This window comes from Rhinopithecus roxellana, chromosome 1, assembly GCF_007565055.1.
Source record: "Rhinopithecus roxellana isolate Shanxi Qingling chromosome 1, ASM756505v1, whole genome shotgun sequence".
In the NCBI taxonomy this organism is placed as follows: domain Eukaryota; kingdom Metazoa; phylum Chordata; class Mammalia; order Primates; family Cercopithecidae; genus Rhinopithecus; species Rhinopithecus roxellana.
In genome coordinates, this window is record NC_044549.1 from 22,997,866 (window position 1) to 23,022,339 (window position 24,474).

Consider the following 24,474-nt stretch of genomic DNA (forward strand, 5'->3'; position numbering starts at 1 on the left):
CTTTTTAAAAAATGGATACTATCATACATACATGTATATATGTATCACTAATCATCAGGAAAATTTATATCAATATGAATCATATGATCAAATTCATATATGTATATACATGTATACATATAAAGAGCACATTTTTCTTTATCCATTTATTTATAGATGGACATTTAGATTGCTTCTACATTTTGGCTATTGTGAATGGTGCTGCAATGAACATAAGAGTGCTAATCTCTTCCAGATCCTGACATCGGTTCCTCTGGATACATACGCAGAAGTGGGATTGCTGGATCAAATGTGACACTGGTCCTGCACAGCGGGAAAACAAATCGGCACCACTTGTACTTCCAGCTGGAGGAACAGTCTGGCAGTGCTGCCCAAGGTGAACTTGCCCTTGAGCCAGCCAAACTACTCGCAACATCCCCCAAGGGGGAGAAGTCCTCAAGCCACTGAGCAGGCCACATGCCCACAGGCTAGTGGAACAAACTACATGCTCACACCCAAAACTTCAGAAACAGCGTTGTGTGGCTTACCACTAGCAGATAAGCCTCTAGGCCAGCTAAGAAGCTGTACACCTGCAATCAGGACCTGAGAAACAGACTCATGGTTACTCCTGGCAGACTCACACCCTCAGACAAGTTGAGTAATCTTGCATCAATGTTCTGGGTCTGAGAAATAGTCCTATGGACTGTTCCTGATAGGCATGCCTCTAGGATACTTGAGCAGCCTTGCACTAACATCCCAGACCTAGGAAACATCTTCGGGGGCCACCCTCATCAGATACACACGCAGGTCGACCAAGAAGCCTTGTGGCCATGCCCCAGACCTGAGAAGCAGCAGGGTGCCCACATCTTGGGCCTGAGAAACAGCCTCATGGGCTGCCTCTGGTAAGCACAGCCCAGGTCATCTAGCAACCATGTGTCCAAGTCCTGGGCCTGAGAAACAGCATGATGGGCTACCCCAGTAACTGTCCACTCATGCCCCTGACCAGAGTAACAGGCTGTAGTTCCAGCCCCTGTGAGCCAGACCCCAAGTTGGCTGACCCACAATATGCATGCATGCACTCCCGACCTGAGAAACATCCTAGGGAGTCTATCCCTGGCAAAGTCACACATCACCATTGCAAACTCTCTCAGCCTAGGCCACTGAGACACTTGCGAATGTCACTAGTATGGATTATAGCTGGAGAAACTATATGGAGACTATACTACTGCATTCCCCTAGAAACAAAGCCAATGCAATCCACTCAACTGATATACGAAGACCCTGTTAATATATTTTTTCTATGAACCCTGTTAAATTAATGTGTTTTTTTCTATGAAGCCTACTCCATAAAATTAGAAGAGGCAACTGTTCTACTAGATGCACAGAAGACAACATAGGGACATATCAAACATGAAAAAGAAAGCCTACAGGATATACGGGACAACATTAAGTGAATAAATACTTGCATTATGGATATTTCAGAAAGAGAAGAGAAGGGTAGAGGTATAGAAAACATATTTAATGAAGTAATAATTGGAAACTTCCCAAGTATTGGGAAAGAGAGAGACATGTATATCCAGGAAGCTCAAGGAAACCCCAAATAGATTCAATCCAAACAGGTCCTCTCCTAGGTACATTATAGCCAAACTGTCAAAAGGAAAGTGAAAATACAGCATATCAAATCTATGGGATTCAGTAAAAGCAGTACTAAGAGGGAAGTGTATAGCAATAAAAATTTCTTTCAAAAAAGTAGAAGGATTTCAAATAACCTAACAATGCACTAGGTTCAAGGAATTAGAAAAGCAAGAGCAAACCAAACCCAAATTTAGTAGAAGAAAATAAACAATGATCAGAGCATAAATAGATAAAATTGAGCCCAAAAATTACAGAAGATCAATGAAAAGAAAAAGTTGCTTTTTTTGAAAAGAAAAACAAAATTGAAAAACCATTAGCTAGACTAAGAAAAAAAATTCCAAATAAATAAAATCAGAAATGAAAAAGGAGACATAATAACTGAGGCCACAATAATATAAGGAAATATTAGAGATTGTTGCAAACCTCTATACGATGCTTTGGGAGGCTGAGGTGGGAGGATCTGTTGAGGCTGGGAGTATGAGACCAGCCTAAGCAATATAGTGAGACACATCATATTTCAATATAACTTTTTAAATTTTAGTTTATAATTTTTCCATAAGTTATTGGGGTACATGTGGTATTTGGTTACATGAGTAAGTTCTTTAGTGGTGATTTGTGAGATTTTGGTGCACCCATCACCCGAGCAGAATACACTGCACAACATTTGTAGTCTTTTATTTCTCACCCTCCTCCCACTCTTTCCCCCAGGTCCCTGAAGTTCATTATATCATTCTTACGCCTTTGCGTTCTCATAGCCTACCTCCCACATATCAGTGAGAATATACGCTGTTTGGTTTTCCATTCCTGAATTACTTCACTTGGAATAATAGTCTCCAGTCTCATCCAGATCACTGCAAATGCTGTTAATTCATTCCTTCTTGTTGCTGAGTAGTATTCCATTTCATATATATATGTGTGTATATATATATTCATGTGTATATATATATATACACACACACACCATAGTGTCTTTTTCTCCTCATTGATTGATGGGCATTTGGGTTGGTTCCACGATTTTGCAATTATGAATTGTGCTGCTATAAACATGTGTCTGCAAGTATCTTTTTTTGAATAATAACTTCTTTTCCTCTAGGTAGATACCCAGTAGTGGGATTGCTGGGTCAAATGGTGGTTCTACATTTAGTTCTTTAAGGAAACTCCACACTGTTTTCCTTAGTGGCTGTACTCATTTACATTCCCACCAGCAGTGTAGAAGTGTTCCCTGATCACAGCATCCACGCCAACATCTGGTGTTTTTTAATTTTTTGATTATGGCCATTCTTGCAGGAGTAAGTTGGTATCACATTGTGGTTTTGATTTGCATGTCCCTGATCATTAGTGATGTTGAGCATTTTTTCATGTTTGTTGTCTATTTGTATATGCTCTTTTGAGAATTGTCTATTCATGTCCATTGCCCACTTTTTGATTTTTTTTTTTTTTTTTCCTGATTTGTTTGAGTTCATTGTACATTCTGGATGTTAGTCTTTTGCCAGATGTACAGATTGTGAAGACTTTCTCGCACTCTGGGGTTGTGTGTTTACTCTGCTGACTGTTCCTTTTGCCATGCAAAAGCTCTTTAGTTTAATTAGATCCCAGCTATTTATCTTTGTTTTTATTACATTTGCTTTTGGGTTCTTGGTCATGAAATCCTTGCCTAAGTCAACGTCTAGAAAGGCTTTTCCAATGTTATCTTCTAGAGTTTTTATAGTTTCAAGTCTTAGGTTTCAGTACTTAATCCATCTTGAGTTGATTTGTGTATAAGGTGAGAGATGAGGATCCAATTTCATTCTCCTACATGTGGCTTGCCAATTATCCCTGCACCATTTGTTGAAAAGGGTGTTCTTTCCCCACTTTATGTTTTTGTTTGCTTTGTCGAAGATCAGTTGGCTGTAAGTAGTTGGGTTTATTTCTGGGTTCTCTATTTTGTTCCATTGGTCTATGTGCCTACTTTTATACCAGTATTAGGCTGTTTTGGTGACTATGGCCTTATAGTATAGTCTGAAATCAGGTAGTGTGATGCCTCCAGATTTGTTCTTTTTGCTTAGTGTTGCTTTGGCCATGTGTACTCATTTTTGGTTTCATATGAATTTTAGAATTTTTTTTTTCTAACTTTGTGAAGAATGATGGTGGTATCTTGATGGGGATTGCATTGAATTAGTAGATTGCTTTTGGGAGTATGGTCGTTTTCACAATACTGATACTACCCATCCGTGAGCATGGGATATGTTCCCATTTGTTTCGTCTATGATTTCTTTCAGCAGTGTTTTCTAGTTTTCCTTGTAGAGGTCTTTCACTCCTTTGTTAAGTATATTCCTAAGTTTTTTACTTTTTTGTTGTTCAGCTATTGTAAAAGGGGGTGAATTATTGATTTGATTCTCAGCTTGGTGGCTGTTGGTGTATAGAAGAGCTACTGATTTGTGTACATTAATCTTATATCCAGAAACTTTGCTGAATTCTTCTATCAGTTCCAGGAGCTTTCTGGAATAGTCCTTAGAGTTTTCAAGGTGAACGATCATATTGTCAGCAAACAGGGACAGTTTGACTTTCTCTTTACCAGTTTGGACGCTCTTTATTTCTGATTGCCCTGGCCTGGACTTCCAGCGATATGTTGAAGAGGAGTGGTGATAGTGGGCATCCTTGTCTTGTTCCTGTTCTCCGGAGGAATGTTTTCAACTTTCAGTATTATGTTGGCTGTGGGTTCGTCATAGATGGCTTTCATTACATTAAGCATTAAGGTATATCCTTTGTATGCCGATTTTGCTGAGGATTTTAATCATAAAGGGATGTTAAACTTCATCAAATGTTTTTTCTGCATCTATTGAGATGATCATGTGATTTTTGTTTCTGTTTATATGGTGTATCACATTTATTAACTTGTGTATGTTAAATCATCGCTGAATCCCTGGTATGAAGCCCACTTGATCATGGTGGATTATCTTTTGGATATGTTGTTGGATTCAGTTAGCTGTTATTTTGTTAAGGATTTTAGCATCTGTGTTCATCAAGGACATTGGTCTGCAGTTTTCTTTTTTGGTTGTGTCCTTTCTTGATTTTAGTATTAGGATGATGCTGGTTTCATAGGATGAATTAGGGAGGGTTCCTTTTTTCTCTGTCTTGTGGAATACTGTCAAAGGATTGGTACCAATTCTTTGAATGTCTGGTAGAATCCTTTTGTGAATCTGTCTGGTCCTAGACATTTTTTTGTTGGTAATTTTAAAATTTCAATTTCACTGCTTGTTATTGGGTCTGTTCAGGGTATCTAATTCTTCCTAATTTAAGCTAGAAGGGTTGTATTTTTCCAGGAATTTATCCATCTCTTCTAGGTTTTCAAGTTTATGTGCATAAAGATGTTCCTAGTAGCCTTAAATGATCTTTTGTATTTCAGTGGTGTCTGTTGTAATATCTCCTGTTTCATTTCTTAGTAAGATTATTTGGATTTTCTCTCTTCTTTTCTTGGTTAATCTTGCTAATGGGCTAATGGTCTATCAATTTTATTTATCTTTTCAAAGAACCAGCTTTTCGTTTCATTTATCTTTTGTATTTTTTTGTTTCAATTTCATCTAGTTCTGCTCTGATGTTGGTTACTTCTTTTCTTCTGCTGGGTTTGGGTTTGGTTTGTTCTAGTTTCTCTGGTTTGTTGAGGCATGACCTTAGATTGTCTGTTTATGCTCTTTCAGACTTTTTGATGTAGGCGTTTGGGGCTATGAACTTTCCTCTTAGCACAGCCTTAGCTGTATCCAAAAGGGTTTTTTTTTTTTTTTTTTTTTTTTTTTTTTTTGACATGGAGTCTCGCTTTATCGCCCAGGCTGGAGTGCAGGGGCGTGATCATGGCTTGCTGCAGGCTCTGCCTCCCAGGTTCAAGCAATTCTCATACCTCAGCCTCTCAAGTAGCTGGGATTACAGGTGCCCACCACCACACCTGGCTAATTTTTGTATTTTTAGTAGAGACAGGGTTTTGCCATATTGCCCAAGCTGGTCTCATACTCCTGACCTCAGATGATCCAGCTGCCTTGGCCTCCCAAATGCTGAGATTACAGTTGTGAGCCACTGCACCCAGCCATTTTTCCTTTAAGTTATCTATTTCCTTGAATATTTCTCCTTTCACTTCTTGTATCATTTTTTGGATTTCCTTGTATTGGGCTTTGCCTTTCTGTGGTCCATCCCTGATTAGCTTAATAACTAACCTCCTGAATTCTTTTTCAGGTAAATCAGGGATTTCTTCTTGGTTTTGATCCATTGCTGGTGAACTAGTGTGATTTTTTGGGAGCTGCTGACAAGCCTTGTTTTGTCATATTACCAGGGTTGGTTTTCTGGTTCCTTCTAACTTGGGTAGGCTCTGTCAGAGGGAAGGTCAAGGGCAGAAGGCTATTGTTCAGATTTTTTTGCCCCATGGGGTGTTCCCTTTTCCTGTGGATGTGACTTCCTATGAGCTGAACTGCAGTGATTGTTGTCTTTCTTCTGGGTCTAGCCACCTAGCAAGTCTACCCAGCTCTGGGCTGGTACTGGGGTTGTCTGTATAGAGTCCTGTGATGTGAACCATCGATGGGTCTCTCAGTCATGGATACCAGTGCCTGATCTGGTGTAGGTGGCGAGGGTGCAATGGACTCTGTGGACTCTGTGAGGGTCCTTAGCTTTGGTGTTTTAAAGCTCTATTTTTCTGCTAGTTGTCCTCCTGCCAGGAAGTGGCACTTTCCAGAAAGCATCATCTGTAGTAGTATGGAGAGGGACTGGTAGTGGGTGGGGCCCTACAAACTCCCAAGATTATATGCCCTTTGTTTTCCACCGCCAGGGTGGGAAGGGAAGGACCATCAGGTGGGGATGGGGCTAGGTGTGTCTGAGCTCAGACTCTTTGTGGGCGGGTCTTGCTGTGGCTGCTGTGGGGAGGGGGTGAGATTCTCAGGTCACTAAAGTTGTGTACCTAGGAAGATTATGGCTGCCTCTGCTGAGTCATGCAGGTTGTCAGAGAAGTGGAGGAAAACCGGCAGTCACAGGCCTCACCTAGCTCCCACACAAACTGAAGGGCAGTCACAGGCCTCACCTAGCTCCCACACAAACTGAAGGGCCCGTCTCACTCCCACGGTGCCCCCTGCAACAGCCCTGAGTCTGTTTCCAGGTGGTGGGTGAGATGAGCTTGAAAACTTGCCCGAGGCTTTCCACCTCCCAGCTGCTAAAGAAAAGGGTTTTAATTCTTCCCCTGCCTTTGAAGTCTGCAAGCCAGATTCATGCCCTCTCTCAAGTTCTGACCAGGAGGCTTCTCACCCTATTCAAATTGTTACAAAGTTCAGCTCAGGAATTCCTTTTCCCTGTGGAGTTTTACCCCAGGCTCCTCTGGCCACCCTCCTGATGGATCCCTTTGGTGCCAGGCAGGAATGGGCTGCTTGGGGACCCAGGGAGCTCCTAGGGCCTTTCTGCTACTTCCTCTACCCCTGTATTTCACTCATCCCAGCTCTCTAACTTGACTCAGCTCCAGGTAAAGTCAGAAACTTCCCCTGCAAACAGCCTTTCAACTTCCCTTTCCCACTTCCACAGCCGGGGCACTCACAGTATTTGGGGTGTTTCCCAGGTCCTGTAGGAGCAGTCTGCTTCCTTCAGAGAGTCTGTAGGTCCTCTCGGGATTGCTGGTTTGTTCTTGCAGTTGATCTGGAGCTAAAATTCACAATGCAAGCCTCTGCGTGCTGCTCTGTCTGGAGCTGCAATCTATCCTGCTTCCCATCTCCCATGATCCCCCATATTCAACAAATTTTGAAAAAAAAAAAAAAAAAATCCACAGCCAAAAGAAATCGATAAAAGGCTAGCAGATTGCTGAAGAGTGTTTCTGATGTTTGTAGCCTGAGATCAAGTGGCTTAAGATTTATGTTTCAAAATGGGTAGTTGATTAGGATTGGCCAGATTTTGTGACATTATCTGATTGGTAGAGAAAGTCTTGCAAAGTAAACGCTTGCTTGATAAGTGTGAACAATTGATTGCTTGCTAGGAGAGCTGATTGCTTAGGTGAGTAAACTGTATGAATCAATGAGTATTTCTGAAGCAAAGATTGATGTATTTTATTGGATTGTAGCATTATCTTCTGGGGCAAAAATGTCCTGCGTTATATTGATACTTGCACCTCCTGTATCTCAGTCCTAATAATTAAGGATATGGAATCAGATGGCCTCAATTCTCAAATACTGTGGAAGAAAGAAAATGTAGAACATCAGGTAAGGAGATTGGGGTGCCACAGAGGGGGCAGGTTATAGTATTTAATTGAAAGTTCACCAGTGGTCTTGTGGTGAACATGAGATTTTATTAAAGACTTGTAGGAGTTATGGAAGATATCCAAGTGGAATATATGGCTTATTTGTCTACTTTATTAAATTTCTCTAGATTTAGCCTGGGTCCAAGTTTAATGTAAACTAATTACTCCTTAGAATGGTCAAGAAAATTCTACTTTGTCCTTAATTTTTTTCCAGACATTTATAATAAAAAAAAAATATGTTTGCGGTTCTAATTTTCTATTAATTGTCTCAGCACAAAACTTTATTCTAATTGAAGAAACCTGGTTGAAATGTCGGAAAATAGGAAGCTTAAGAAAGGGTGACATGTGCATTTAAGTATTCATCATGGAGTCATTTGTGATATTCTTCTTTTTATCTCTTCATTGCTTTTTAACTAACCCGAAGATGCTCTAAGTCTACAAAAGAGACAATGTCTCTTCTAACCGGCCTTTGATCAATCCTTTCTATTAATGATGTTCCACTGGAAACATACCTTCAAATGACCAATGGTTAATTTTTGTTTTTCTTTAATAACATATCATGTTCTTTAATTTTGCTTCAACTTTAGAATATTTTTAGAAATTAGGTTCAACTTTTGCATTTTGAGAACCATTATGTCATGCTATAGATGACTTTTCTTCTATTTAAAATCTTAGTGACCACGTAGCAGGCAGATTTGCATTGTTCCTAACTAGTATTATAGGAAAATCTCTCCTGAAATGAACCTATTTGATTGATCAATAGCTAAAGTAAGCCAAGTAGACAACTTTAGTCCTTTTTCATAAGCCACACAATTCATATGTGATGTGCATGTCACAGATAATTGCACATCAATTTTTCTAATTTATAATTCAGCGAGATAATTTTTTGAATTTTAATTTTCTTTTCCAGATTAAGTGTTGTTATAGCAAAGCTAAAAAAAAAACACACTGAAGTCTAATGTTAGGTTTATTCTTGAGTCATAAATAGATTTTTCTATATTGAATAGATTACTGCACCATAGATGCACACTTTCCACTAACCATATGGTAATTAAGGCACACTGTGTAATGTGGACTTTTAAATCAGAGACAACACATATGCTAAATCCCATTGGATGTGGGCTGAAGAAAGAATACAATTTCCGATTTCATTTTTTTCTGCACGTATCAGTATATAAATTCATTCAAAGCCAACAAAAAAAGAGTTTTATTTTCCTCTCAATAAAGTGTGAGTTATGATTAAAGCAGGCACTAGAGTGGTAATTTGCACTGCCGAATGCACAGTGACTATTTATTAAATATGTGTTGAGTATTTAATTAATTGACCTCCATTATTGCAGTCGGAGAAACAGACAAATAATACATCATCCTAAGTTTTGTCCTTGGCTCTTTCACATGTGTTTACGCCACTCAGTTTTTCACTACCATGTATCTTCCAACCTAATGTATCCTTGTGAATCTGGGCTTGAGGTCAGAAATAAAGAAAATTTAATTTAATATGAAAAACTTCATTTTCAGACTTTTTCAATTCTCTGTACCACTAGTTTTACATTTTATTAATAATATTGTTTTTGAATTCATACTTTTTATTGCATAGAAACATTTTACATTTTTTTTTCCTTTTTACTACTATTTGTAGTGTATCTGTGCAGGTTGCTACATGTATACCTACCATTGATTACAATCTTTCTAAGCCTCATAATAGCTCCATCATTATTCCCATTTTCCAGATAAGAAAGCTGAGGATTAAAGATATAAAGTAAGTTGTCCAGTTTCACAAATAATATTATTATTTTTTTTCAAATACCCCTTATGTCAGAAGACTTGACCCAAGCTGACATTGCCATTAGGATTGTCCTGTTGTCCACGTCTATTCACCAACTATACTGCCTCCCACCTCTTCAGGGAGAGTGGAACATTTCATCTGAGTGGAGACTTAGATCAACTGAAGGCCACTCTTCACCTCATTCTTCTTTGGTGGCCAAACCTAATTTCTTCTTTTCAATCAAGAAGCATGTCTTAAATGAAAAAAAATAAAATCAATGAGCTTGGATAACAGAGTTTCTTAATATCCTAAGGAGATGCAGAACCCATGCTCAGCAGAGAGCTAAGAATCTTTAATGCCTTCCAAGAGATTGTCTATTGGAATTCAGTCTGTACACAGCTAGGCCGGATTCAGTATGCTTGTACTCAGAAATCAGACTGAATCTCACACATGCTTTTTATTGTGCAATCTCTCAGAGGCTTCCTGTAGAGGGTACAGCAACCTAGCTAATTCCATGCAAACTTCTGCAGCAAAGCGGTTCAAGAGAAAGAATTATTCAGGGTAACCTAAATAAATAGAGGCTCCCTTTTTGTTACTTATATATGCCAACAAAATGAGGACTATTATAAAATTTCATGTAATTACAACTACTTTATCATTCTAACAAAATCTACTAGCGAACAAATTCCTTGGCCAATTATTCCAACAAGAGAAACAGTTACCATGCACCTTGGAAAACAAGATTAAGACTTGTATAAGTCATATATTCCATATTTACTTGCATTCTTATTTTTCAACTAATTACTCAGTTCAACCTAATTTATCTTCATGTTCATGCCGTGGGGCAACTGTAAGGTATCTTGTTTTGAGAAACCATGATACATTTCTCTTAATGCTGAAATCACTTACAAAAATATGATTGCTACGTATTCAAGTTCTATATTTCTACAAGTTCTAGCCCAGTAATTACTCAAGCTCGAATTCTTATTACAAACTTGAATGAGAAGTATTGACTGAAAAACAAAGTAAGCAAATATATTTTCATGCCAGAAAGGGATCTTACACTTGTTCATGGTTAAGTGACAATGAATAATAAATATGTGGACAGAAACGGCACTACGCATTTGCATTGAAGAAATGCAATTATTCCGAAATGTGCCTACCCTTACTGCAATATGTGCCTCAAAATCCCTGAGCTCCAGATCATCTAGTCCTGCCCAGGGCCAAGTTATAAGATGGGTGAAATTTGCCTTCATATGCAGTTTCAATTTGCCTATTTCTTAGTAGGGCTGTCCTGTAATTGTTCCTTTATTCTCTGCTCACGTTTTCATTGTCCTTATACTTTAGTATAAATTAAACTCCACTTTTTCTAGTGTATTTTCATTTTTATTCTTCTCTTTGAAGTGTTAGAAGAGACTTTGCCTCCAATACCAGGAAATTTAGGGATTCCTATCTGGTGTGTAATTCCACTGCAGTATTTTAGTATTTATTTAAAAATTTCTCTAAAATAAATGTATAATATTGGCTCCTGTTTATTTCCTAACATTCTCTTCTCATTCCAGATTGCACTCTGACTAAATGCATATTTATGTATTTTAAATTAAAAGTTTATAATAGCTTCCTGTATGACATCACCTCACTCATTAATTTTCCCATCTCCCTTCACTTTTTTTTTTTTTTTTTTTTTTTTTTTTTGAGGCAGAGTCTTGCTCTATCACCCAGGCTGGAGTGTAGTGGCACAATCTCTGCTCATTGTACCTCTGCCTCCCAAGTTCAAGCGATGCTCCTGCCTCCGCCTCTTGAGTAGCTGCTACCACAGGCATGCACCACCACGCCCGGCTAATTTTTGTGTTTTTAGTAGAGACGAGGTTTCACCATGTTGACCAGGCTGGTCTTGAACTCCTAATTTCAAATCATCTGCCCACCTCAGCCTCCCAAAGTGCTGGGATTACAGCCACGAGCCACAACACCCGGCCCCATCTCCTTTTACATTTTACCATTCTTTCTAAACTTTACTTGATCTCTTTTTGTTATATTTGCACAAATCTGTTGTTAAAAAAAACACTTTTAATGACACCCTGTATGTTCTAAAGAATGGGCTCTATAAGCGCATGAACTTGAAGTAATTTCCTGATCTTAATGTGTTGATAACACATTAATAACATTTAGAATAATGATATTCTTTTATTTTAGATTCCAGAGGTGTATGTGCAAGTTTGTTACAAAGGTAGAGTGTGTGATGCTGGGGTTTGGAGTACGATTGAACAGACACTTCTCAAAAGAGGACATACGAGTGGCTAAGAAACACATTTAAAAATTTTGGATTTCTGATGAAGGATATAAGATGTCAAAAATAAGTATCAAAGTAGATAAAGCCATTAGGCAAAGCGGTACATTTAAGTTAGGAAACAAAAGCTCTGAATTTTGAATGTTTTTCCATCTTTTAAAATAATGGTTAACATGGCATTGTTGTTTACAAGGATTCAGCAATCTGAATAAAAGAAATTACCCTTCTCTCTTAGTGCATTAATTAGAAGTGCCAAATAAGATAAGCACTTCAGTGAAATACCATAATGAAGCTCTCTTCCTTCTGAAATGTTTCCATGGTGCCCGCTTTGATTTCATTTCAGTCTCTCAGTCTCCACCCACAGGCATTGTTTTGTTGCTCTAATCATTAATATTGACATGCAATCATTAATATACAAGCTTGCTTCTATAAATAGGATTTATATATTGTCAAAAATTGTGGAAGATAAAATGCTACATATAATGGCATTCTAATTCACTCAGACTTTCTTTGCTTCTCTGTAGCTTTACACACACACACACACACACACACACAGACATACAATGTCATGCTAAGGAAATCTTGAGAAGCTGGTAAACCGCCATGTTCACTGTATGATGGGGAGGTGATAGCCCTAGTGTATCCAGACAGAAGCAATCTTTGGGCAGTTAGTAAGATGTTCCTATAAGGGAAGCAACAATAATACTCAATTCACAGCTCTTACACAAAACTCTGGGAACGTATTTATGCACATGTTATATACTCACATACTCATATCAGTGATCTGAAGCTCTCTTTCTTTTTCAAGTACTCAATTTCCTTTGGGTTTTATTTTCCCAACTTAAACCAAGACATTGTCCTATCCAGTATTTTCAGCCAATATGGCATATTCCCCACTGAATCTGCACACAGTGTCCTCTAAACAGTTGAGTCAGTTCAATCACTCCATCTACACTGACTCACATCTCGATCTCCATGCCTCTTCCTGGCCCAGCTCCTCCACAGATGAACTTGTAGATCTCACCACTTACAGGATCTTGCCATTTCAGAGTAACTGTTTACCTCAGCATGTCTCAGACTGCTCAGTTCCTTGATATCATGCCTTATTTCCCAGATAAGCCATATTTTGGTTCCTTGATAAATGCATGTTTTGACAGGAAATTTGATTTAATAGGAAATTTAAGGAGCTCCAGTCTGTACACCCCAGTTTGGCTGAATATTCACAGTGGGCCATCCTCCTTGCTGTTCTGACTGAGGATAGCATCACTGAGCCACTCTTACTGCAAAACCCATCTGGAACATACTGTGCTTCCTCTGATCACTGGAGCTCTCACATTGCTTTTACCTTACAGTTTCCGCTAATAGAGAATAGGATAGGTCTATTGCATCTAATTTCCTGAGTTCAGCATCATTCTATGTGCCTCAATTCATAGTATGGGCTTTTGGACCTATCGTCATTTCATGTTTTGCACTGAAATCCTGTATTTTCTCCAGAGATTATTTATAACCTGGGAGCCTTGCTTCCTTATAGGGAATGGAAACCAACTTCTAACATCCAGCAGCCCTCGCTGATGCCTATTGCCAGTCTGGGTTTGTTTTCCAGACTCTGTTACCCCTTAAAGCTTCTTCCTGTGCCTGCCCAGTTCTGTGGGTTTTGTGTCAGGTTTCATCATCACCATTTCTCACTTGACTGTCTTACTGAGAGTAAAGACTAACGTGGCACTTAGGCCCTAGACATGAGAATATACATCTTAGTTCATATGCTGAAACACTGATCCTATTTCATAGCAATTTGAATGTATTATGAGGCAGAGACAAACTTCTCTTTTTATGAAAGTTATCAAAGACTAGAATTATCAAGAAAGGCCACTTTGCCTTCCCTGCCACTATTGTGTCACCCACCTCTTTTTAATCCAGCAGGTATGTGCTCCCAGAGCCCCCACCTCTGAAAATGTCCAGTGCCTAAGTATCAGCAGCTACAGTCTTTCACCGAAGATGCTCAATTGCTGGGTGGACAAAGTCTTGTACTCTTCCTGGAATGAAATTTAATTCAGATAATGAAGTCATATGAAATAGAAGAGCTGTCTGTCTTCCTGAGCATCGTCTCAGGCTGTTTAGTTACTAAGCTGATATTCTTCAAATCCAAACCCACGGTCTTATCTTTCTTAGCTGCCTAAGTTGCTGCCTAGGTTGGAGGAAAGCTGTCCCCCTTTCCAGAAAGATACCACAATCTACTGTTCAGAAAACCCTGAGAATATGCAGCAGAGGGAATTGGAATACCAATCTACTGACTCCCTTTTTTGTATGAGGGATATTATTTCTTGTAATTTTAAAAAGTAAATTCATGGAAATTACCTGGGATGCATTTATTAGACTGAAAAAATCTAGGATATGTTCTGATTAACCAAAATTATACCATTATTATTTTACTTACCTTATATCACTTTATTATATTATCATTATACTATATAGTTATTTGATAATTATGTTTACATAATTTGTTTATAATATTTATATTTATTAACATATTAATATTTATATTATATATAAATCTCAACATTAGGGAGATTTTAAAAAGAAGAGAACCTATAAAACCTAATATCATTGAAATCCAATATCTGAAAATATACTAGTATTTCTTAAAGTGACACAGAAGTGAAATTTCATACCTGAAGATATAATGGTATTTAAGAAGTTACAGAAGTAAACATATTCTGAAATTAGAAACTTGATCCCTTCTAGACAATGCCTGTGTCTGTATTGTCACTATAATGGGTTCTAAGCTATGGTTGGTCTTTTAAAAAACTGATAATTTGTGGGATTAATGTGTTGATAACACTTAGACATATCTGTGACCTACATTTAATCTGAACTATTTCTATTCTCTTCCACATTATACCTATCACCAACAATCTTCTAAAAGTACATTCAAGAATATGCGATCATATTTATGCATTATTTGAGCTAGGTGACTGTTAAGGAATCATATAATAAATTCATATATCATATATATATAACCAGATAAAGAATAAAAGTTATAAGGTTTGCTAATAAATCAATGTATTAGTAATTCTAAAATTAATTGTATAGAGTTTGTCAACATTGTTATATCAATAGTTGTAAAATTAAAAATATTTAATGGTGGCCAGCATTTTTTAAGTGTTTAACAGGCATTAGGTGTTTTAGCTCTATCAACTTGTTTCATTTCTATGACCACACTATGAGACGGTCAATTACTTTAAGTACTTTATATGACTGTTACCAGAAAGACAAGAAAATGTTGTTAAGAATATGCAGAAAGGGGAATGATCATACACTGCTGGTGGGAATGTAAAGTTGTACAACCACCGCAAAAAACAGTATGGAGGGTCCTCAGAAATGTACGAATAGAACTACCATATAATCCAGCAGTCTTATTGCTGAGTATATATGAAAAGAAAGAAAAGCAACATATCAAAGAGATATGTGCACTCCTGTTTACTGCAACACTATTTACAGTAGTCAAGATACAGAAGCAACCTGAGTGTCCGTCATCGGAAAAATGAATAATGAAAATGTGATATGTATACACAATGGACTACAATTCAGTTGTGAAAAGGAATGAAATCGTGTCATTTGCAGCAACGTGGATGAAACTGGAGGTCATTATATTAAGTGAAATAAGCCAAGCACAGAAAGACAATGATTGCATGTTCTTTTTTTTTTTTTTTTTTTTTTTTTTTTTGAGACGGAGTCTTGCTGTGTAGCCCAGGCTGGAGAGCAGTGGCGCAATCTCGGCTCACAGCAAGCTCCGCCTCCCGGGTTCACGCCATTCTCCTGCCTCAGCCTCCGAGTAGCTGGGACTACAGGCACCCGCCACCACGCCCGGCTAGTTTTTTGTATTTTTTTAGTAGAGACGGGGTTTCACCGTGTTAGCCAGGATGGTCTCGATCTCCTGACCTCGTGATCCGCCCGCCTCGGCCTCCCAAAGTGCTGGGATTACAGGCTTGAGCCACCGCGCCCGGCCAATGATTGCATGTTCTCACTCATAGGTGGGAGCTAAAAAACTGCATCTCATGGAAGTGAGGATTAGAACGGTGGTTATCAGAAGCAGGGCAGGGGAAGGGCGAGGAGAGGATGAAGAAAGCTTGGTTTATGGGTACAAAAATACAGTCAGCTAGAAGGAATAACTTCCAGTATTTGATAGTATGGGTGAGAATTACAATTAACAATATATTGTTTATTATTATATGTTTCAAAATAGCTAGAAGAATCGCGATGTTCCCAACAAAAAGATAAATGTTTGAGATAAAGGACATCTCAATTACTCTGATTTGATCATTACACATTTTATACATATATCAATATAGTCCATGTACCCTACAAATGTGTACAAATATTACATATCAATATAAATATTAAAAATAAGCTATTAATAAAATTAACAAAATAAGCCATTAATAAAATATTTTGCAGGTGAGGAAATTGAGACTTAGAGAGATTAACGATCTTGAACAGATCCTTCATATCTTTTCAGGGGTGCTGGACATTGACTCCCCTCCCACGGTTTTCACGTCATCCGGACCTCGAACATTCTAAACAGAGAGCCGAGAAGTAAGTGTCGCTGACAGCTCATTAACATTTAGGACACCTACACAACACCAGTTCACGTTAGAAATATGCAAACGGGATCCAGTCCTGGTTAAGTATTCAACAGAAGTGATTTATCCATCAATACGAGTATCAAATAGGTAAAATGGCAGCATAGGAAGCTACATAAAGGTGTGAGGAAGAATATCCAACAACAAGGCACTAAATCTCATAAATTTCACTCCAGATCAAAACGTCAGCCCACAAACATCACAGTTCACATGGGGCTGCTGTGTCAAAAAGAGTAGCAATTATGCACCTACTAGACATTGGAATAAAACAGAGTGGGGGGCACAAAGAATGGGTCTATTTGGTAGATCACAATTCACCCCAACCCAGGGGAGTCTAAGATAAAACCCACTAAATGGAGGAAGCACAATAACATTGAATGTCTTCACCATTATCAAGGCCATTAAAGAGATATAAAAAGCACAACAGCAAACCACATTCATAAATAGTAAACTAGCCTTCGAGAAGGCCATAAGAACTCAGTCTCATAAGTAACTAGATGTACGTTAATTTAATTTAATTGGAAGGAGAAGTAGAAAAGTATAAAACATTGATCACCATCTCAGGAATGATTTATTTTGCACGTGTGCCTGCAGGGACAAGGAAAGCTGTTTACTTTTGGTAGTCTTCCAATGCTTGCTTCCGTCTTGATCATCAAGAGGCTGCATTCATACATCTTCTGTATGTCAATAGTCGACTGGTCCTGACATGGCCATCCTCTGCTTTTGTTTTTGTTTGTGCAGCCAGAATCCACGAACATTCATGGGCAAAAGCTGGTGAGTCTGGGATTTGCGATAATGCTATTATGCATCAGATCTCTGGGCCAAGTAAACTGATCTACAGACTGTGCCAGACTGTGCCAGATGCTCGTGCTATTATTCCCTGCCTGCATTATATAGGAATGGGGTCTCTTTTTAAGAAAATGCGCCTTTCGTCAGACATCTGGCATTCTGAATTTCCTGACTGACACAGGTCAGTACATACATTGTATTCCAGGATTTGAGGAAATCATTTTACCTTTAAGAGTGATTCAGTTGTTGATCTAATATGTTGAGAAAATATAACTTCCACAGTCAGCTTTTTAGCCTACTTGGGTCAATTTGTGTCAAGGTTTTTGAAAGTAAACAAAAATTTTCAAACATAAAACTAACTCAAGCTCTCCGGGATATAACGATTCCATCCATACACAGACCACCATGTATGCACCACACACTAGTAAAATACAGCATAGCAAACCTGAAGTCCTGGGGAAATGCAGAGATGAGCTTAGATGCAGTGGAATGGTGCTGATTTAACCTTTTTTTTAAATCAGAAAATACCCACAAATAAAACTTAATCATAGAAAACAATTTATGAAGAACTGGTATTAGGTAACTGCTTGCTACTTAATTTTCAAAATGACCAACTCCAAAATACATTTTTTTTTTTTTGTTTCAGCCTTGCTGAAACTCATGTTTCGGGTGGAAGTATGCAAATTACATGTATTATACAATGCACATTTTTAATTGTATACAAATAAGAATCTTGCCTCTTACAGCTTATGAGATTATAAACATATTGTAACTACGGTATTATTTTTCAAGATACTGTTGCAACTCTCATGAGATATAACCTTTAAAGAATTTCCTTCTGAAAAACTTCAGCAGAGGTTATTTTTGCTTTGTTGGGTTTGGTACTTCTGAAGAGGACAGAAGGAAATCTGAACCAAACCTGATATTAAATTGAGGATCAGAATAGATGGGACCATATAATTTATACTGATAGATCTGGTATTTCATACAGTTTGTAAAGTAGCTCTGAAAAAATTTCCAGAAAGAATTCTAATCAAGTTTTGAGTAACAGCAACCTTCATTGGAGTAAGTTGCTAGTTCTCAAATATATGAATTCATTTTTGAAGAACAGCACTCACTGGGAACCATTTTTTAGTACATTTGCTAAAAATTCACTTACCTAAAAATTATTCAGTGTAGCAGGAAACCAAAAGTTAGGCATTGATCTGAGGCTGTCTGATATGAACTTTCAAACTTTCCCTAATCTAGAACTAGTGATCTTTTGCTCAGGGATGAAGTCTGTCTCCTGCTTATAGTTAGTAAACTTCAACTCAAATTAAAAGTAGTATGAGTGCGCCAAAAATCATTGCAGGATGCAACGACTGCTTATGACAGTAAACCTAATCTTCTATAAAAATGATACTGAACACTTTTTACTTCCCAGGAAAGGAAGTCAGGTCGGGTTTATTCTCTGTTGAAAATAAGAAAAATACTGCTGCTTCCGAACTACGGGTAGGATTAAAACACTTTAACAACACATCTAAAAAATGTTTCCCCATTAAAATATTCTAAAGTACTTTTTAGAGTAGCAGAACTAGAATACCCTAAATAGCACAAATTGAGAGTTAACAACAGTGTCAAAATAACAGATGCAAATCAGTATTTCTCTGGATAAGCTAATGCCCATTTTGCAGAAAATCTAAAAATTCTCAGTTTCTTCACCCAAATGTGTTGAATTTCCTAACAAGGATGTTTCATATGACCTTTGTAAATTGATCATCCTGTGGTACCTGTTATTGGTGTCCTGTGCAGCTCTGGCTTGTTGTGGGAAAGCTATGGGTGCTAGAACCAAAACTGGCAGCTGGACCAGCCAAATCTGTGGACTGCCCGCCTACTGTCCCTAGTGCTCACTCAAGTCTCACAGGGATTCTGACATTGCCATTGCTGATACCTTAAACTTCTTATGGAGATTCAGTTGGGAGGAAGAAAACTTACTTTGCATTCTTTCTTTGGTGATGCTCCATTCTAGGCCTGGAGCAAGAGCACAAGGACTAGGCTAAACATCAATCTGAGTGATATTTTCAATACTCAGCCTCACCTTGCTGTCCTCATCCTGGATTCATAGCCTTGCTCTTTTAATGATGAGTTACTTCTCCCTGAAAGGACTTCTGAACTCCCTGGACAAATATCCTCAATCCTAACCTTGGTTGTTCTGTACCACCAGTTATCCGGAGCAGACACGCCCAATCCTGGACAAAACAACCTGACCCTTAATATAGTGAATTCCATGCTCTTTATTTACATCAACATTGTCACTACCTCTGAAGATTTTTACTTTAACCACTTAAGGTGGCAAGTCAGGTAAATTGTAATAAAAATTTTATTACAATAGCAAATGCTAACATTTGTTTTCCTACTGTAGGACCTACATGGTTCTACATTGCATTTTACATTGATTAACTCATTTAATCTTTGCAATAATTTTTTTAACATGGGTACCATTATTTCCCCCATTTTACTAATGAAGACACGGGCACACAGAAATTAAATAATGAGTTCAAGCTCACACTAACTAGATTCAGAGCCTCAGTGTCTGATGACTAGCAAGAAAGGGGAAAGAAGAGGACTGAAATTTGCCTTCATTTTATATTGTTCTCTGGTGTTGCTTTCAAAAGCAGGTAAGTAGAATTAAAAAATATTTCTCTGTCATTCAGATGGTAACGCTAACCAGCACAAAGGTCATGCCTGTTTACTCTCTCCATGGTATGTGAGGCACCTAGTCTACACCTAGTACAAAATAGATACTCTATAAATACTTGTGAGATGAATGAATGACATAAAAACTTTTAGTTGCTTTTTCTTATGTGACCTTCATTCTTTTTCTGGTCTTGTTCTTGTCAACTTGTGTGAGCTTATTTTAATCTACTGTAAAGAACTGAAAAGTATCTGGATTAGAGTAATTTAATAATCCTAGTCAATAACTCACACAGCCTTCTGTGGCTGTCATTGCGAACAGCGGATTGGGGTTGGTTGGGTGACGAATCAATTAAGAGGGTATTTTCCTTATGGGATATCATCAATCAGGCTCCTCTAAGGTGTGTAATTAGGGGCACACTGAAATGTGGAATCCACATCTAGCTGGATGAGTCATAATTTTCATTGTTTCTGTAAGGTCCTTACTGTATACTATTTTTAAAATTATTTCTGGCAGTGAGAATAATTTCAAAAAACAAACTCTTGTTGTGTGTTGTCAAAGCTGACAACACTGATGGAACCATGTGAGTTACATGAAATATACTCGTAGGGTGAGTTGCAAAGCTACTTAATGAGTAGTACATATGAAAGTCATGCCAGTCTGTGACTCCTCAACCAAACTATGGCCATGTGGTGCAAACTGTATTTTAGTTCTGATCTTGGTATTTGGTTGATTATTAATCCTAAACTAATCCTAAAGCTTGATTTGACTATTAATCCTATAACTTGTTAAATTTTTATGCATTTTGGCCATCTTCAACTTCTTGGTTCTGAGACATCATGCTAACCATGTTCATTAAAAGAATAATGAAATGGCTTCCTTTTACACAGTTCTTTCTTTTAAACACTTTGACAGCACTTAAAATTTAAAGACAAATGTTAAGATGAATATCTTAAAAGTTTAAGATAGTACTTGAAATTATTCTTGGGATCTGACCTTGATAATTCACTTATGCTTAGTGTGCCCTCTTCTCCATTTGCAAATGAAGTGACAGTCTCGACCCACTTTTCAGAGGAGTCAACAAAAATGGTTAATTGAGGCCAGACGCGGTGGCTCATGCCTATAATCTCAGCACTTTGGGAGGCTGAGGAGGGCGGATCACCTGAGGTTGGGAGTTAGAAACAAGCCCGGCCAACATGGTGAAATCCCATCTCTACTAAAAGTACAAAGAAAAAAAAAAAAAAAAAGAAAATTAGCCGGGTGTGGTGGCGGGTGCCTGTAATCCCAGCTACTCAGGAGACTGAGGCAGGAGAATTGCTTGAACCCAGGAGGCAGATCTTGCAGTGAGCCAAGATTATGCCATTGCACTCCAGCCTGGATGACAAGAGTGAAACTCTGTTTCAAAAAAAAAAAAAAAAAAAGAATAATTGAGCCTTATAGAACTTATAGAGTACCTTAAAATATATAACTGCTTTGGATATAGGCAAAGCAAATAACAAATTCTAAAGACATGTGTAAGCATAACTGGAGGAAAAACTCAGGATGCAAATAGGGACCTGCTGATGCTGAACAAGGCAGAACATGTTTTTGTGTCCGTTTTACTATTTTAAGTAAAGACTATTTAATTATAAAAATCAATTGAATCAGTGATGGAGTGATTTTACTTTAGTGTCTAATTGTGGGGGAGCTGCGTAGTACCATTATGACCTCCTGTTGTGCTCAGCTCAGGACCAACTTTAATAAAATGTGACAATAGAGCAGTTCCCTTGATTAAAGCTCTTTAATAAATAAATAATAGCTAGATGAATTTACCAGCCAGGAGGGAAAAGGAGCAAATGAAGCTCTAAATCCTATAAGAACAGCTTTATTATTTAAAAAAACTTTTATGGATTATTTAAATTGTGCTCTCTAATGACAATAGCTGATAATGTTTCGTGTTTAATAGCATTTGTTTTGATTGTATCATTATCACAATTAACAAGTTGCTCTAATATCTACCTTACAGTATCTTTCCAGTAATGTGAAGGATAATTGGAGCTATGTGAATGTGCTTTTCTTTTCTGTCCCTAGAAGGAGATCATAATAGTCAGAAATCTAGAGAAGTTCCACTTGCAGAAAATTTATATTTCATGAGTACCTTACCCCACTCAAAACATTTAAGATTTATCTATTAACAGTTTAATATTACACATCCACCCGTTCTAACTGCTCTCTCACAAATTTTAATGATCATACTTATCTTTGGCAGTATAGCGGTAGAGATAAATTTTCAATTTTTTCTTCTTTTTGGGTAAAGCCACAGCAGTGTAGAGATACTTTTAAAATATTTCAGTCTTCTCATATACCAGAATGTTGGGGAAACCTCTGAGCTGATCTGGCCCCCCAGTCTTCCAGCTCTGGTTTCAGAGATTATAAATGGGGACAGGCCTCACTTTCTCTCTTGCTTTGGATGGTCCTTTGGAGCTGTTTATTTATTTGTGCAACTTTCCTTGGTTGATTTGAGGGTGAAAAAAAATGTCACCATAGCAGGAGTCAAGAAGGGGCTTAGAACCTAGTCATGTGAATATTTTAAAATTTTTACTGCCTTGTCTTTTTTCATGCAAATGAGACTAGGTGTGTGTGTGTGTGTGTGTGTGTGTGTGTGTGTGTGTCTGTACTGTAATTATATTATAATCACAACCAAGTAAAACATCCTTCATCAGCTCTCATAGAGTAACTGCAGTTTCTGTGGAAGGAAAAATGGTGTTGTGCTACAGCAAAAAGGATATGGGCTTGGCATTGAGAACATTTGAGTTAAAATTCCAGCTGTGGATTCACAGATAATTAACTTTTATTTGCTTTGCAAATTCACTAAACCTGTCTGAATTTGTTTTCTCATCTGTAAAATGGAAATAATACAAACCTCATAGGGTTGTTGTAAATATTATGTAAAGTATATGGAATATTATATGCTTTTAATAAGTTGTGTTCACTTCTGCTTCTTTGCACTCCATTGAGGTGGCTTACCACAAACACAGGAATATGAAAAAATGACATTGCAGCAGAACTATCAAAATAAGAATAATAAAAAGGAAGATAAAACAATTAGGCTAAAGAAATGCCTAATCTTGTTTACCGTGACTAATTGTAGTACTTAGCTATCAGGTTCTTGATGGACAAGGTGACAAGAGAAATGCAGTAGGTTATATAGTATTGCCACTAGTTGAGAAAAAAATAAGGTAACTTTTTTTTTCTGGACCAACATATTTAAAATTAAATATTAAGTACTTTTACTTTTATTTTGTATCTCGGATTTCATTAAGTTTTTATTTAAAAGTTGAAGATGGATGTTCCTGTGATACAAATATGGCCACCACTTTTTTTTTTTTCGGAGGTAGAGTCTCTCTCCCTCACCCAGGCTGGAGTGCAGTGAGTGGCTCAATCTCAGCTCACTGCAACCTCTGCCTCCTGGCTTCAAGTGATTCTCATGCCTCAGCCTCCTGAGTAGTTGGGACTATAGGCGTGTGCCACCACGCCTGACTATTTTTATTTTTACATTTTTAGTAGAGATGGGGTTTTGCCATGTTGTCCGGGCTGGTCTCAAACTCCTGAGCTCAGGCAATCTGCCCCAAAGTGGTAGGATTACAGGCGTGAGCCACTGCGCTGGCCCCACCTCTTTCTTTAAAAAATACACTGCTAGCAAATAAAGGGAATCTTGGTAGATGTTTGCAAGGTTTGCACTGAGGCTTATTCTGTTGTAGAAATGATAGAAAAAGAAAAGCTGACTAAATGAAGAACGTACGACCAGCTGATGCTTGTTTTCTTTCAGTTCAGTGAATTCGGGACTCAGTAACTCCATTAGTGACTGCACCAACACAGACTTTTTCCAAAAGTCTCCACATTTGTCCAGTTGTTTCTTCCTTAGTCCAATGCCAACGCTCCATCAATACTATCGTCACCCCCATTCTGCCTCTTCCAAAAGCCCGCATCAGTCATGGAGTCCTCTTCACCTGAAAGAAGTAAGTGTGAAGACTTTTGATTTTGACAGCACTCACCTACAACTGGTACTACAATTATAAAGAAAGGTGTACTTTGGGAGGCCGAGACGGGCGGATCATGAGGTCAGGAGATCGAGACCATCCTGGCTAACACGGTGAAACCTCGTCTCCACTAAAAAATACAAAAAACTAGCCGGGTGAGGTGGTGGGCGCCTGTAGTCCCAGCTACTCGGGAGGCTGAGGCAGGAGAATGGTGTGAACCCGGGAGGCGGAGCTTGCAGTGAGCCGAGATCCCGCCACTGCACTCCAGCCTGGGCCACAGAGCCAGACTCTGTCTCAAAAAAAAAAAAAAAAAAAAAAGGAAAGGTGTAATGTTTTAAACTTTCTGACATATATTAGTCTTTGGATTTTTCCAATAAGCAATTGGAATTCCTGGGGACTTTCAGGAATTCTACAAAACATAAATGATCCTTGAAATACATTCCTTGTAGTC

The 24,474-nt window shown here is 38.1% G+C and overlaps 1 long non-coding RNA gene across 1 annotated transcript; it reads left to right on the forward strand.

Annotated features, from left to right (window-relative positions):
* The first annotated feature begins 284 nt into the window (after window positions 1-284).
* LOC115900046 lies at window positions 285-24,035 on the forward strand. The gene is made up of 4 exons (XR_004059731.1): window positions 285-376; window positions 16,418-16,494; window positions 17,283-17,315; window positions 23,813-24,035. It is a non-coding gene; the product is annotated as an uncharacterized LOC115900046 (long non-coding RNA).
* Window positions 24,036-24,474: the final 439 nt, after the last annotated feature.